Source organism: Mixophyes fleayi, chromosome 5, assembly GCF_038048845.1.
Source record: "Mixophyes fleayi isolate aMixFle1 chromosome 5, aMixFle1.hap1, whole genome shotgun sequence".
Taxonomy (NCBI): domain Eukaryota; kingdom Metazoa; phylum Chordata; class Amphibia; order Anura; family Limnodynastidae; genus Mixophyes; species Mixophyes fleayi.
Genome location: NC_134406.1, coordinates 225,585,853 through 225,603,283, shown reverse-complemented (window position 1 = coordinate 225,603,283; position 17,431 = coordinate 225,585,853).

Genomic DNA, 17,431 nt, shown 5'->3' with positions numbered 1-17,431 from the left:
TTAAATTAGTACAAATATGAATGAATTAACAACGTTTGGTTGGTAGGGTGCATTTCTATTCTCAAAATGTCTAGTAAGGATAGATTAACCTGCTGTCCCACAGTGATGCTGCCTGGACAAATGCATTTGGTCTTTACAATCAAATTCAACTTCAAGCATAGATTGCTCAATAACAGCCTGATATCTGAAGCCAGGCCAAAACCTTCCACCAATGATACCCTTTCCTGCACACCCAATTTCAACATCATTACTACAAAACTGGGAGGTGGTAGTCATACTCTCTACAAGCTCCATATATTGTTATCTCGCACTGTCCTGCTGATACTATCACTATGAAGCTATCAATGCAGTTCCATGCATATACAACCCTCTTGCTGGAGTCCGCAAACAACTAAATGAGTAGGCCTCCAAGCCTTCACTTATGGACCCCCTTATTTGTTTGCTAAAGCTTGTTACACTTGTTTAAAATGCCTGCTACTATGTTATTACAGATAGGTGTCTCTTTCTTTGAATAAATGTGTTGTCATAACTTATTACTAAGATTAAGAGTAATGTGCAGCCCTTTGAAGGCCGTACAGTGTGCCCTCCAAAGTGTTTCAGGTTGCCTATCACTGATCTAAATGATCTCCTCTCCTCTGCCTAATTAAAACCACCATAAATCATTGAAATTGACTGCTGTAGTTAATCTAACCAGTATTCCCATACATGGACCAGTTTGTATTTGTAAATATTCTAAGCTGATGGGAATGTGAAAAATTCTTGAAAGCCGCACAGAAAATAACATATTTACACCTAAATTCTGAGTTGTATGCATCTTGAGATGCATCCAGCTCTGAACCACTAGATTTATTTACACCCGGCTACACTTGCACCTAACTAGGCCATAGGCACAAGAAAATTATTTTAACGTGTTTTGATAGCGAAAAATGGATTTGCTTTTAGGTTTGATAAATTTAAAATAAAAAAAATCCTCTCTAATATAACAGGTATAATCTTCCTTCTTGTGTACGAATAAAAGTAACAAAAATTAATTCTAAAGTACTCTCACATATAGTATAAACACAAACAATGAAGAAAGCACATCAACTTCAGAAGGGTACCTGTAATCTGCTAATAGCGTATATTTGCACCAGCACTCAGGCACCCGCAATTAATATGGCTATTGACAGGCATATATGTGTGTCCATGCATTCCTGCCTCATTTAGCAGTTAAGCAAACACTCGCTTACTGTATTCAGTTTGTGTTTGCCTTTCTCTCCCTCCTCCATTCCACCTCAGAAGGTGTAAGGGGGTGCAAGTATTAAACTTGCATATGGATGTAGAAATACACTTTTATGTGTGCATGCACAGTACAAATTTGCATATTTTACACTGAGCAAACTGACATATGCTCAACTCCACATGAGTCCCATAGTAGTGAAATGCTAAGTGGATTACACTCCAAGGGGCAGATTCAATTCCCCGCATTCTAAAGAGAGAGTTGTCTATATGCTATATAAATTTGTATCTAGATTTTGTTTTATTACTATTATCGTAAATGATTTCGGAATAATGTGCACTGACTCTTCAAATTTGTCTGTGTATTTTCTCTCTCCTTCCTTTTAGATCATCGTACCGGAGAAATACCTGCTGAATCATCTATGAACGCTTGCAGTGTTATGTGAGAATAAGGACGTTTGTTTCATCCATTTATAATGTACATTGAATTGTTTTCTTAAATATGAGATTAACTGGTTGATTGTCATTGTTAAAATTGAGACTTGACTTTGATCTATTTATAAGTTGTGGGTGCTTTTATCGGTACACATATGATATTATGTATTTGATCCACTTTTTGATCATATGCTGCTATACCTATTTTTTTCATGTGGTATGCGCCTGAGATATTTCTTTGTTTCAGGCCTTTCACAGGACATGCTAAAGAAACAGGCTCTGCAGGGGGCAATTGTTTCTCTTCTGTCCTCAAAGATGATGGTTCCAATCCCAGAGGATCAGGAGGAACAGGGTTTTTATCCCATTCTGTTTCTGGTGCAGAAGCCAGACAAGACATTTCAGCCTATTTTAAAGCTGAAGTCTTTAAATGTCTGTCATTGAATAGACAGGTTCAAAATGGAATCCCTCAGGTTGGTGATCAATTCTATTGCGCAGGGTGAATTCCTAGCTTCTCTGGGGGTAAACGGAAGGTCATCAAAATCTGTTAAGGTTTGCAGTAGGCCATCTCCACCTTCAGTTTGGAGCTTTATCCTTCGGACTGGCCACTGCCCCCAGTGTACTCACTAAGATTGTGGCAGGTATCTTCTCAGTGATTCCGTATTTAGATGATTTGCAATGTCATCTACAGTTCTCAGCAGATTTGATCGAGGCTCACGGATGGATCATAAATTACAAGAAGGTCCAGTTTGATCCCATCCAGCGGATGATGTTGTTGGTTTTTTTTTTATGCCCAGTTTCAGAGGTTGTACTTCCTCAACAAAAGGTGTTATTCATTCAGATGCTGGTAAGACTAGTTCTGAGCCATAGGAAGCCATCTGTTCTGTGCATGAGATTATTTGAGAGATGGTTTTCTCGTCATGCAGTAGGTTCGTTTACGTTCCAGAACGATCTGGTGAGGAAGTAGTCAAGATCTAACTTGCATTCAGCGAGTCAGCTTATCAGACTGCCACTGCAGTCTCCTCTGTGGTGGCTCATAGGAGATAAAAGGAGCAGGGGGCATCCTTTTTTTGCATCTGGGTCTGAACCATTATAATGACAGATGCCAGCAGCCACTGTTGGGGAGCTGCGACGCTTCATCATCAGCTGCAGGGTCTCTGGTCCAGGTAGGAGTCGGAGCTCCCAATAAAAGTGTTAGAGCTCAGGCTCAGCCTCTTCTGATAGGCATCCAGTCAGACAATGACTGTGGTTGTGGCATATGTAAATCATCAGGGGAACACCTGAAGCCCCCTAGCAATGAGGGAGTCAGCCAGGATTCTTGTTTAGGTCAGAACATTATGTTCCTGTAATTTCAGCAGTCCACATCCCATGGATCGTTAATTGGGAGGCGGATTTTCTAAGTAGAAATACAGTCCTCCCAGGAGAATATTCTCTCCATTCAGAGGTTTTCGATCAGATCATAAAAGGTGGAGACAACCAAAGGTCGAAATGATGGCCTCACGCTTCAATCACAAGAGAGAAATTTTGCTTAAGGACCTAGGGATCCTCAGGCAATCATGGTGAATGCCCTCACAGTGTCTTGGGATTTCCATCTAATATGCACTACATGGACAAAAGAATTTGGCGACACCTGTTAATTATTGAATTGAGGTGTTTCAATCAGACCCGTTGCCAAAGGTGTATAAAATGAAGCACCTAGCCAAGCAGTCTCCATGTGCAAACATTTGTGATACAAAACGGGTCATTCTGAAGAGCTCAGTGACTTTAAACATGGTATTGTGATATGATGCCACCTTTGCAATAAGACTGTTCATGAAATTTCATCCCTGCTTGATATTCCACGGTTAACTGAAGTGATGTTATTAGAAAGTGGAAGTGTTTTGGAACAACACCAACTCAGCCACGAAGTGAAGACCATGTAAAATCACAGAGCAGGGTCAGCAACTGCTTAGGTGCATTGTGCGTAAAAGTCACCAACGCACTGCTCATTCCATAGCTGAAGAGTTCCAAATGTCCGCTGGTATTAATGTAAGCACAAAAACTGTGCATCGGGAGCATAATGGAATAGGCTTCCATGGCCGAGCAGCTGCATGCAAGCCTCACATCACCAAGATCAATGCCAAGATTCGGATGGAGTGGCGTAATGCACACAGACACTGGACTGTGAAGTAGTGGAAAAGTGTTCTGTGGAGTGATGAATCACGCTTCTCTGTTTGGCAGTCAGTTTGGCAGATACCGGGAGAACATTACCTACCTTAGTACATTATACCAACTGTGAAGTTTGGTGGAGGAGGGATAATGGTATGGGTCTGTTTTTCAGGGTTTGGGCTAGGTCCCTTATCTCCAGTGAAGGGCAATCTTAATGCTTCAGCATACCAACTCATTTTGGACAATACTATGCTTCCAACTTTGTGGCAACAGTTTGGGGAAGGCTCTTTTCTATTCCAACATGAGTGTGTCCCACATGGTTTGATGAGTTCGGTGTGAAGGAACTTGACTGGCCTGCACAGAACCCTGACCTCAACCCCATCAAACTGAAACGGAGATTGCAAACCAGGCCTTCTCGTCCAACATCAGTGTCTGACCTCATAAATGCTCTACAGAATGAGTTGGCACAAATTCCCACAGAAACACTCCAACACCTTGTGGAAAGCCTTCCAAGAAGAGTGGAAACTGTTATCGCTGCAAAAGGGGAACCAACACAATATTAAAGTGTGTATATATATTTGAATACAATGTCATTACAGTCCCTGTTGGTGTAATGGTCAAGCATCTGAATATTTTTGTCCATATAGTGTAAGTCTTTCCTCCAAAAGCCATGTTGCCTCGGGTGCTCAGGAAGGCCAGGGAGAAAAGCGCTCAGGTGATCTTTGTAGCACCAGACTGGCCAAGAAGAACTTTGTACAGGGACATCCTAAGGATGTCAGCCAATCCAGAATGGAGATTTCCACTAAGAGAGGTTCTTCTCACTAAAGGTCTGTTCTTTCACCACAATTTAGTTGGACTCCGTTTGATGGCATGGGTATTGAAGCTGATATTTTATGGGTCAAGGGGTTCTCCGAAAGGGTGATTTTCTTCTGCTTTAAATTATCATAGACTTTGGAAGACATATTTGCTATGGTGTAAACATACAAGTCCAGAATTCAGTTTTCAGTTTGATAAGACGGATACTCTCCTAGTCCTGTATGGTGCACAGAAGAGGGTTTGGCCAGCAACTAAGCATACCATTGCTAGATGGATAGATATGACAATCCACTAGGCCTACGTCTGTGAAGGTAAACCTGTGCCAGGTAATATTCCTGCTCATTTGACCAGATCAGTAAGTACTTGGGCGGTGTGACATGGGGCCTTGGAAGAGCAATTATGTCGAGCAGTAACCTGGTCCTCCATCCATACTTCTACTAAATTCTATTGTTTCAACTTTTTTGCTAGGTAGGAAAGTTTTGCATTCAGTGGTGTCTGAGCTTATTCTGCTTTAGGGGCAGCTTTGGAATGTCCCCCTAGTGAAGTAGGCCCCCCAGGTAATATGACTGAGAGAACTGGATTTATTGTACTCACATTAAATCCATTTCTCTGAAGTCATCTGGGGGACACTGAACACTCCCTTAATTTACTGTTTTGGTTTTTTTTTTGTTATTGTTAACATGAATTGTGCATATTCTGGACTTTAACTATTAACTGGTGATATGCCAGCAGGTGGGGGGTTGGGTTATACATAGAAGGGAGTCCTTACTTTTAAAATTAAGTGCCCAGCTCTGCAGCTTTCTCTGTATGACAATGGGGAAGTAGTGTCCCCCAGTTGACATCGGATAAATGAATTTAACATGAGTACAAAAATCCTGTTTTCTCAATGCCTGTTTTTATATATTAATTGCAGAGGGTTTTTTTGTAGACTTTTTTTTCACACTGTTTAAACTGTTTTTTACCTGTTTACTTGTAATTATTTGTAATTGTCTGCTTGAATTATGCATGAAAATAGGCATTGTTATGTCTAGTGCACTCTCCCAATCAACAAAAGCAGAGAAATGGCAAACTAAAGTACAAATTACAGCAGCATTATTAGGAATGCAGGATAAAACTGAAACACCATAGGGAGGATGACTTGGGATCTATCAGTGAGGAGTGGGAGAAATGCAAAAGTAGCTATTAGCACCAATTGATACAGCTTAAATTTGTTCAGAGATTTTACTATATTTCACAATGCTTATCTCAAATTAATTGTGCATCCACCCCAAATTGTGAACAATGTTATAAAGTTGTTGATACGTCTATATAGGTGTGGGATTATGTCTAAAACCAAACCTATTGGAGAGAAATGATACATGCGTTTCAACTTGTGCTTGGGCCACCATACCTGGGACCTACCTGCTATTTCCCCACACTAACCAGAGGAGATTGTACCTGGAGTTTAACCGGCAACGACTCCTGAACCAAGTGTATGCGCACAGGGTTACCATTCAGTCTCTTAAATACCATGAATGTGGGAAATTATTTCACACCCAAGCAAATATCCGAATAAAGAACAAATCCTCCAGACTTTGCAACTAGCCAATTAGTCAACTGGAAACTAATTAAACTAGTTTTGTGTGCTCTAGAAAAATTATGTGGGGGAAGGTTTCCAAAACTAATTTGGATGGCAGCTGAAAACCGTTTTATACAAATGGCCTGATTTAAAGTTAATGTAACTTAAATGAAAACGAAAAATAATTGACCGCAGGAAATTGAGATTAATTCATGCTGATTGGCCCACTGTAAAATGGCTATAGAGTAATAATACCATATACCAAATTACAAGCCTCTTTGCATGTCTGCAGTCCATCACAATTTGTGTTGTAATTCTGTGTAAAGAGGCCCACATAATTAGTATTAATTAGTGTTTGCAGTGATCCTGCTCCGATTTTACACTGTAATTTAGAATTGGACTAGGTTGCCCCTGATCCCAATTTTATAATCAGATGGTACATTTTACATGTCCCTCCCACCCCCTCTACAGGATAAGATTTTGTAATTTTTTTTTTCAGTTGCACTTTTTGCACTCAGTAGCTGAGTTTGCTCTATACTGTATATAAGTCACATAATTAGCTTCTGTTTAATATCTCTAATTAAAGTAACATTGTATTTAATATAATTAGTAGGTCTTGATTCAGTGGTGAAGCTAAGGGGTAAATTTTATTAAAATTTATTAAAACGTCTTAAAAGGAAAAGTGGAGGTGTTTCCCAGAGCAACTAATCAGATTCTAACTATTATTTGTCTATTACATTCTAGAAAACTATCTTTTCCTTTTTAGAAGTTTTAGTAAATAAGCCCCCTAAATATTTTAAGGTGATCCAGAGATGATGATAGACAAGTGTTAAGCTGTCCTTGACTGCTGTGTCTACCGGGAATAGTATAAATTTATTCAATTTAATTACTAATCCTGAAAAGCTGCCAAATACGTTTACTAAGTAGGTGTTAAGGGATAATTGAGGCTCTGACAAATATATCATCATTTTATTGCAATAACATGATGTTATTAATGTGCATGTTATTAGGTGCATGATGTACATGTTAGTGCACCTCTCAGTTGCTATTGCAACTGACAGGTGGGTGAGTTAGCACTGGTCCATCTCATCTTGTTACAGTAGTCTCTTATCTGGCTGCAAAAAGGTATTAGTAATTACTTATACTAAATAACTTTTGATACATTGAAGATACAGTATAATATACAGTTTTAACAATATTTGAAGGAAATCATGAATCGAACAGTGATAAACATTAGAAAAAACTATATCCTATAATGCATATACCAACACAAGTTTTCTGTGCATGAATGTTAGATCTTGACAGTTAATTGTCCCAGACTATAATACATAGTATAGTTATCACTGTATATTTCAAACTGCCTAATTCTATCTGCAGATATATAACCTACAATTAGATGAAGGCCATAAGTTGATGCACATAGAAATAACCGCTGCAGTAGCATATAATTAAAGTGACGAACTCCAGCAATTATAATTATCACTCCTGATGTAACGGGCAGGTCAGTAATTAATTTCAGTATGCAGAATTAGTTGTCACTGACCTTAATAATAGCCTCTTCCTAGTACTCTTCAGTGATACCAGGTCAACTATAGTAAAGGGTAATTAAAGTCACTGTGTAGGTCTTGTACACCCTTTCTCTGTGCTGTCTATATAGCAGACAAATTCTATTTCCATTGAAAACAATATTGTACTGGTGTCAATTCAGTTTAATGAAGATAATATGTCTATAAGGGTATAATATTAACTTCTTCACTCTAACAATAATACATTAGCAATAATAGTCTATATTGGACTTCCACAATAAAGGTCTGTATAATCATTTAAGTTAGCGAGTAGTCTCTGTTGATCAGAACTAAGAAGTGGCCAGTATACAATTCACACTTTTACTTATAAAGCCACATTTAATCCGACAGTATTCCAAGAGAGAACTATTGCAAGTGTGGTTATGGTGTTTTTGACATTCCAACACAAGTTGATTTTCTGTGACAAAGAGAGTCATATTCCAGTGTTAGTTGTTATATCCGTCTGCCTATTGTGTTATTTAAGCGATTTTATATATTATATATATATTGTGGCAAGAGCCCGCTACTGCAGAAGCACACGCGTACAACTTCTTCTTTTTTATGGTTCTTTATTATCAGGATGGTAATAATGTTTTGACACCGTATACTTGCACAGCAATTATGGAGACCCTCAACGCTTACTATACATAGTCCAGCTCTCTGTCCAGATCAGCCAGCTAGCCCAGCGTTGATCTCCCTGAACAATGAAACAAGCAGGGTTTTATACCTGACACTCCTCCCACAGGCCTAGCTTGATGGACAGGTAACACACCCACCTTCTCTTTAAAAGGAAACGCCCATCCCTGGCTCTGTTTAGACTATCAGACCCACCCTGTCTGTTTGCTGAGAGGAAGCAGCTTTTAAATCATGTAAGTAAACCAATTTTAAACTACACATATGTTTTTACCTGGTTTAATCTCCACCTAGGTACATAACTGTGCCAATGTTTTACTCTACTTCCCTGCTTTCTCTGCATATTGCCAGCTAAATGCCTCCTTTTGTTACAATATATAAAATACATTTATTAAATGAATAGTAGCCACTTACATATCTAGTAGCAGATAGTATGCCTATCTGTATACGAACAAATCCCAGTACAATAGGGAGGGCAGCAGTAAGTCTCAACGCGTTTCGTCTGTAACAACAGACTTCATCAGGATAAAAATCGATATTCCCTTGTTTACTTCATCTCCTGAGGCAATCAGCTGTGTATCCTGATGTGGAGAAAGTGTGACCTGTATGCTACAATCTATGGGATATCTTTACAGATAAACTGCAAAGTTTTTGTTTCTGGTCCGCATATATCTACACAAGCGTGTCCTGGGTGACCTTTTCTCTGTATGGTGCTCCATGGTTTACATCAAGTGACCAGTGATTAAGTCTGTGTGACTCTTTACAGATAAGCGACAAAGCTTTTATTTTCGGTATGCATGCATCTACACTAGTGTACCCGGGGGATATTTTGCATTGTGCCTTTTAGTTCACTCTACACACTGGTGATAAGGTTCTATCTTGGTTTCCTGTGTGATCCTATTATATTACTATACTACAATTATATTACTATACTACACTATTGTGCGCCTCCTCCTCTATTCTTTTATATATATATATATATATATATATATATATATATAGCATAGTCATCTTAGGGGTTGATCTAAGACAATTAGTTTGAACCAAATCTATTTCTATTGTCAATTTAATTGTAACCAGTTTAATTGTATTTATCCATTGCTTTTGTCTATTTGGTTTTATTAGAGTGAGGTCAGTCCTAACAGGCAACCAGGCTTAGTTTGTGAATGGCGTTGTTTTTCAGTGTGGTGAGACTGTAGGTACATACATACTGTTTGGAGAGACGGGTCTCTTAGAAGTGGAGATTGATAAGTGTATTCTAATTGTATCTTACACCTGCTGATACTGTGTCACCTGCTAGATTAATATTTTTCAATCATGCTTACCTTATAAAAAACATACCAAGGTGACTTTTACATATATTCTGTTTTGTGTTACTCCTGAGAGGCCTGTGTGTTTTTCAAGGGAGTCTCTCAAGAACGTCACCTGGTAATACCAGCTATGTACATTCCCACAACGTGCAGACTAGAAACTTGGGTAGAGGTACTGCTCTGATTAGAGTAAGTAATGTGAACACAGCAGGCCTGATTCATTAAGGAAAATAAAGCAAAAAAATTGAGTAACTTTGAACCTTGGTAAAACCATGTTGTTTTGGAGGGAAAGGTAAATTTAAAATGTGAGGACAGATTTATAATTGGTGTAGAGTATGTCCTAGATCAACTTTAAATTTCAATGTACTACATGTAAAAGCAGACAGTATATGACTCATGTGCAAAATAATAAACTAATTAACTAATTTGCACCCCTTGCATTGTAACATGGTTTTGTTCAGGAGAAAACTTGCTCTATTTTTTTGCCTTACTTTCCTTAATGAATCAGTATATCTGCAACACCCCATTCTAGAGTGGAATGGAGTGGAGCGGGTGTAACAGATATACTGTAAAGTAGGGGAATAGCAGCAAAACGGAGTATGGTGATTCAAACAGCATTTGCCACCTTTATTTTTAACTCGCAAAGAGTGTGGAAAATCATATAACATCTTAACGGTTCATCAGATACGCCCATTTTAACTCCTCCATACACCTGTGCAGTTTTCTCTCCTCTGAGGCAGTGCGCAGCAGCTCCATTTCAGCGAGTCTGAATTCTACAGCAGCCGCGGCGCTATCAAGAAGCATCCGCGGCAGTGCTGTATTATACTACAATACAGCACTGCCGCGGAAGCTTCTTTGACAGCGCCGCGGCTGCTGTGGGGTACCGTTGGTTCCCGGAGGGGAGGGGTTTCTGGGGAATCAGAAACCCCCCCTGCGTGCGCCACTGCATATTACCTCAAGACCATGCTTTGATGGCGTTTCAAACCATGAGATTGTAAACGGTTTTTAAATTTACTGCAAAGCTTTTAAGCATAAGCAGTTTCCCTGATATCTGTAGAATTTTATTTATGTATTTTCACATTTCAATGGCCCTTTTATTCTTGCTATGACAAGCATTTTTATTCTATGATTTAATTTAGAGGTGGCTCCTTGCTTAATATGAGATGGGATTGCTCAACAGAGAAAGTTTGTTTTCCACCTGTCTCAACAAAAAAAGCTATTAAAGAAATGCTCAGGCTCACCCTACTCTGTGCTCTCAGGGAAGCCAATGAAGCAGAGGCAATATCTCCTTGGATGATTTTCCAGATCTTCCAATTTCAGTAGGAGAGCTTGATTTTTTTTTTACGGAAGTCAATGGAGGTGTTATTGATTGCAGAATCTTCAACCTCCATTTGTGACATCCAGGCTTTCGGGTTAGTGGTGTGAACAATGTTTTTTTTACGTATGCTGCCTAAGCAGGGAGATATTGATACTTACTGTGTAGATTTGCTGTGTCAATACTGATTGACAAGTAGAGATTGCCGGTTTAGAAGGTGTTTCACCAACATTCACCCTATTACTCATGTCTGTTTGTCTGCAGAGGTCAAACGGCAGCTCACTCAGTCGATTGCATGGTCCGGATGCTTTTCTCAGACAGTTTTTCAGTTACCAGAGTGGAGAATGGTTTGTGCAGAGTGCAAGAGGATTAAACTTATATTAAGCTTCGGGCGCCTGCATTGTACAACATGCCTGTTCCTACATGACCGAATCCCTAACAGCAAGTTTAAATACACATGTATGTTACACTGTTTTGACCCATACAGTTTAGTAGTGTGTTTCCATGCATAATTCTTGCCATAAAAATGCATATCAAAAACTTAAATGCCCAAATGTAGAAGCCCTCTAAAAGTAGCGCTGCATGTTTTTTTAATCTTGTTTCTTGTAAAGGTACTCACCGAGAAATACGAAGGCATACTGTAGTTTCATATTATCTCTATATAGGTTTTGCATGATATCTCCTACAAAGCAACCTTCTGCCTCGGACCTAAATGTGATTATATCCTGTCATTTAAAGTTGAACTTACATTTGTTGAAAGTTAATAACATACTAAAATAACACTGGACAGAGACCATCTGCAAATACTAAATTCCTTAAATGCCTGCTAGAATATTTTATGATTAAATGAATGAAGATTATTTAATAGGTACCTATTTATATTACTATTATGCATATCTTAAGTAAAGCACTAATGTGCACATCAACATTTAATTAGACTCATCAAAGCCAATTCCTGAAAAAGAAAAACCCTATGGACTTCATTTTTTGGACATCTTTCATTCTTTATTAAATTGTATTAACATTTGTGTCAAACATAAATGAAATGGCTGAGCAGTCTGATAAATAATGCATGTGCTTTTTTTTTTTTTACCTCTATTAGAAGTAGAGATGTTCACTGACCCCTGTGTTTTGATTTTGGGTCTGGATTAACTTCGTGTTTTGGTTTTGGCAAAACCGCCCTCGCGTGTTTTGGATCCCGATTTCATTTCTAAAATCCCTATTTTTTTAGGCTAAAATCACATAATTTGGCTTTTTTTTATCCCTATATTATTATTAACCTCAATAACATTAATTTCCAATCATTTCCAGTCAATTTCTGTCAAGTGACAAGAACACTGCTGCCCCTCCTGTTTCTGTATGAGCAACGGCACTGGAGAGTGACAACAACACTGCTACCCCTGTTTCTGTGTGAGTAATAGCGATGGATCTCCTGGGGAGGGAAGTACTTATGGAATCCACAACCCGAGAGATCCGACAATGCAACAATGAAGTTTTGCCTCGATTCAGATCCAAGGACATGCAAAAGTAGCGAGCCGGCTCCCCTAAGTTCGTGTGGGCTCGGTTTTCAGAAAACCAAGCATGCGCATCTCTAATTAGAAGGGATATACATAGATATATTTTGGTTTTATTTCTCTGTTTTTTGACTGTTATTTGAGCGGCAGGAATACCTGACACTAAAAACTGCCCTTTGTTTTCTCAGCCTTTAACATGATTTTGTAAGCATGTCTGCCAGCATATAAAAATTATTAATTATTTTTTATTACTTTCACTTAGAGGAGTCAGGTACTGTCCATGGCAATCTATTGTGATGGGACAGGTGGCAACAGAAAGATGTCTAGGACGACAAAATAAGTTCAATCTAGCACTGACAATACCTCAGTGCTCCTGATTGTTACTTGTTCTCACACCAGAGCTGTAACTTAAAATGTTAGTGCCTTGAGCGAGAATGAAAAATAGCGACCCTCTAGCCCTCAATTTTAACCAAATGAACCTAAAATATTCATAAACTGCACCGCCTTCAGAGTTGCACCCTGGGTAGTCACCCCTACCGCACAGTCTTAGTTATGTCTCTGTCTCACACCTTCTCTGTCCCTTCTATTACTACCCAACAATATCTCATCTCATGTTCCTCAGTTACAGATATAGAAATTGCTCATGAGTGTGTAATACTCTACACCATAACAAGTTAGATCTATGAACTTCATTTTATATAGGAGGTGTATTTCATACCATAGTTTTCCTTCATCGCATTGACAGGAACAGTCAATCTGGCCCACCCGAGTAGCCAGGACATTGCTGGTTGACCTCTCTGTTAGTGGGCCTCACTCTTCTACATTTTACCTAAAGCAATGAGGCAGAAGAGGAGCACATAGAAACCTTAATGTTAGTAGTAGTCCTGAAAAGATCTCCAGAGAATGTGGAAGGGGATGGGGTGCTAGCTTTAAAGAAACAAGAAGGGAGAGGGAAGCTAATTCATAATACTAATCCTGTTATAAACTGGCTTTTGATTAAAGACATGTAATTTTTTAAGCAGAACCTGGTTTAGACTGTCCATTGAAATTGCTTGGTGATCCAAGTTGCGATACAGCAACAAATTCAGACTTAATGTTGCATCAGTGATTACACTGGAGGGCCTGCAGGTGGAGCTGTTCCTAAATATGTTATGTATTCTGTGTTATTGTCATAGTTGCCTACTCCTCCGGAATGTCCGGGAGACTCCCGAATTTCTGGGAGTTCTCCCGGACTCCTGGGAGAGTAGACAATTCTCCCGGATCCCAGCCAGCTCTGTAAATTAAACCGTGGAGGTGGGGCTGTGCACGCATCATTGTAGCCCCACCCCCTGTTTTTAATGGTCCAAAATAGTGATGACTGTTTTGGGGGCTGGGCTAATGACGGGATTCTTCGAGCCCCACCCCCACACATCCACCTGACCCCTGGACCTCCTGAGAAACAAGTTGTCTATGTTGGCAAGTATGGTTATTGTAATGTACTCTGTTGTACAAAGAATATTCAAGCTTCTTCTCATGTTGATGTTACATGCAAGATGTGATCTGTCTGTATGCTGATATAACGGCACAGTTTAATATAAATGTATTATTCCACAAAGAACTTTCCAGTGTGTGCCTATAGATAGTGTATGAAAGAAGAGCAGTCTGCAACAATCCATTTCCAGGCTCCAAGTATAAGTAGGCATTCTGCCATGTCTGATACTAAGGCAACATTTTAAAGGGATCCACTTTATTCTAGAACCCTGATTATATATATATTGTGCCTTTAGAGCATAAAATGAATGTGCTACAAATAATAGATTTTTGGCTCCACCTTGGGCCTATATGCCTAGATTTCCTGGCGAGAATTTCATATAACATCTCCACCACTGGGGCACTGGGGCACTGGCACTATAGGGATATGAGCACCAGGAGCAAAACAAGGTTTATATACATTGGCGCTTCTTATATATCTTTACTTTCTGTAGTTCTTCTACTTTATAAAATGGAATTAAACTTGCCATACACCTTTTTAGTTTATAAGGTGAGTGCACGTCAGTTAGGGCCTCTATGGGTTGTAACATACCATTGTATCATTGAGAGTACCACTTTTCAAAATAGTGTGTATCAATGAATTAATGGTTTTAATATAAGGCAATTTAGACTTTTGATGCATACTTTATCTTATTTATTGATTTTAGAACTGATGTTTGTCAGTTTGACTGACTTTTTCTAACACAATTGGCGCTAATTGATTGGATTTTTAACTTGATTAAAAAAAAACCAAATTTAATTGAAGTGATACATTCAAAACAATTAATTGTGATATGCAGACAAAATATACAATGATAATACCTAAAAAACCTGTAAAAAAATCTAAGTAAATATGTTTTATTCTCTTGTGTTAATTAGTAATTAATTAGACTAAAAACATGATGTTTATAGCAGGTTTTTATACTTATCATATACCTGAGGAAGGGGGAAGTCGCCCTCCCAAAACATCTGGGGGTACTGCGAGTAATTGTGAGCTGAGGGTTAGATACTCATACATTATCTACTATGCTGGACAGATAAAACAGTCCAACATAGCACCATTAAGTAATTCCAGTCTCTTGGTATCAACAGCACTCTCACATAAGTGCTTATTTTTTCATTAGTGCACTGTGAGGGCTAGGAGACAGAATTACACTTTTAATTAGAAGAACACCCTACCTATTGTTAAACATGGTGGAGGATCCATAATGTTGTGGGGCTGCTTTGTGGCCTCTGGTACTGGAGGCCTTGACCGTATTGAAGGAATCAAAAAATGTGCTTCCTACTGTAAGAAAAGTAGGTTTGGGTCAAAGAACATGGGTCCTCCAACTTGAGAAAAACCCAAAACACACATCCATAATCACAAAATAATGGTTGAAAAGGAAAACGAAGGACTGTTTTAAACTGGCCAGCAATGAGTACTGATCTCAATCCAACTGAAAATCTTAGGAGAGATCTGAATTCTGCCATTGTTAAAAGGAATCTTCCAAACATTCAAGAGCTTCAACAAATTGCTACGGAAGAGTGGGAGAAACTACCAGCAGACAGGTGCAAGAAGCTTATAGATGGATACAAGAAACACTTGGAGACAGTCATTGTTGCCAAAGGGTGTGCAGCCAAATATTAAGGAAGGGTGTAGTTACTACTGTCCAGGTCATATTTTAAATGGTGTCTTTGACAATACTACATGTAATTTGAAAATACATTTTTGGGGGTTCTTAACTTTGGATAACCTATTAAAATATTCTCATGATACGAAGTTGGTACATTTCCATTTAAATCCCAAAAATTCAAGGGTGCCAATAATGTTGTCCAGAACTTTATATACACTATATATTATACCTCGACAGAACTTGTAATGTTTGACACTGTAAGTAAACTTGCTACGTAGCTGAGATATACTTTTGATATGAAACTTATAATAGTCTGAGCGGCTCAAAGCAGTGTCATTGTGTAAAAAAAGTAGCTATTGAGTCTGGTCAGATGGATGTCCTGGTTTTACATTTCATAACACCCCGATCTGTAGGATTGAGGTGACATTGTTTTTTTCTAAACAAAAAAAAAAATATATATTGTCTTGATAAATGCAGATACTTAAGAAAATAAAAACTATTCTTGTATTGAGAGCATTGCGTGGGCGCTGTTACAAAGTGTACAATTTTATTTCAGTTAGTAGGGTATTGTCTTCACGGTTGTGTCAAACTATGAAGTTTAACACAAATAAATATAACAATCCATACAGTGACAGCTTGAGACATTTATTAATCACTATTGATTGTATTTTGGCATTTTCAGTATATGCTTCGGTAGTCCCTATGGTTACAAATAAATAGAGCTATTGAAGTTAACCTAGAAAGTGAACAATGCAGCCAGCAACAAATCAAGGTTATTCTTAGGCCCCTTGCTGGGCAGCCACCTTTAGTTATAACAATACAACCTTCAGCAGCTTTAACCTTCAACAATATTCCCTTCAGTAACCCACTGTAGTTTTAATGCTAGCTCACTCGTATTTTGTGCCTTATTTTCTGCTAACAAAGCTTCATTTTCAGCTATTGTAACTATAACTCGTACAGCATTTTATCCTGGAACATCGTGTTTCATTAATGAACATGATCTATCTTAGTGTTAAAGTGTAATCACCTATACAGCAATGGCACCTATGTAGCGGGTTGGACTGTTATTCAGTTTATTAATTCATCAGGGACTAGTGACATCACTGAGCCGCGGGGCACGTTTCTGTTCAGCCTACAGTATGGCTGCCTCCAGTGTGTGTAGGTGACTGATATATTTAAATAATTTTATTTTTGTTATTTATAAAAAAAATTATCAGACAGAGGAAAAACAAAAAGCTCAATGAGAGGGTGCTGTTTATTTACAAAAGTATTCTAAAATTTTCAAGCATGAACCTGATGAGTGTTATTATTTTCCAGAAGTTTTCTGTGTGTGACCAAAATGCTTCACTGTAATAACACTCACAACTAAAATTCTGATTTACACCAGTGGAGTGAATATCATGTGTTGCTAACATGTTGTGTTGTATACCAGCATTTTGCCCATCTTCAGTTATTTGTCTTGTGCCGGGTTCGGACCAAGGGGAATTTGGAGACCCATGTACCAACTCGCTTTGCACTGCCTAAGCTGTCCACCCTCCAGTGTGTACTCGGAAAGAGTTTTTAACACAGTCGGGAACCTTGTCAGAGATCGGCGTAGGAGGCTACTTCCTCAAAATGTGGAAAAGATGATGTTCATAAAAATGAACTTCAAGTTCCACGAGGACGGCCATTCCCACCAATTACATCAAAATACTGACACTTCTGTAACGGTGGATTCCAGCGGTGATGAATTAATAATGTGTGAGGATGATGTACACACTGATGAGGGTGAGGATGAGGCTGAGTATGATGACAACAACA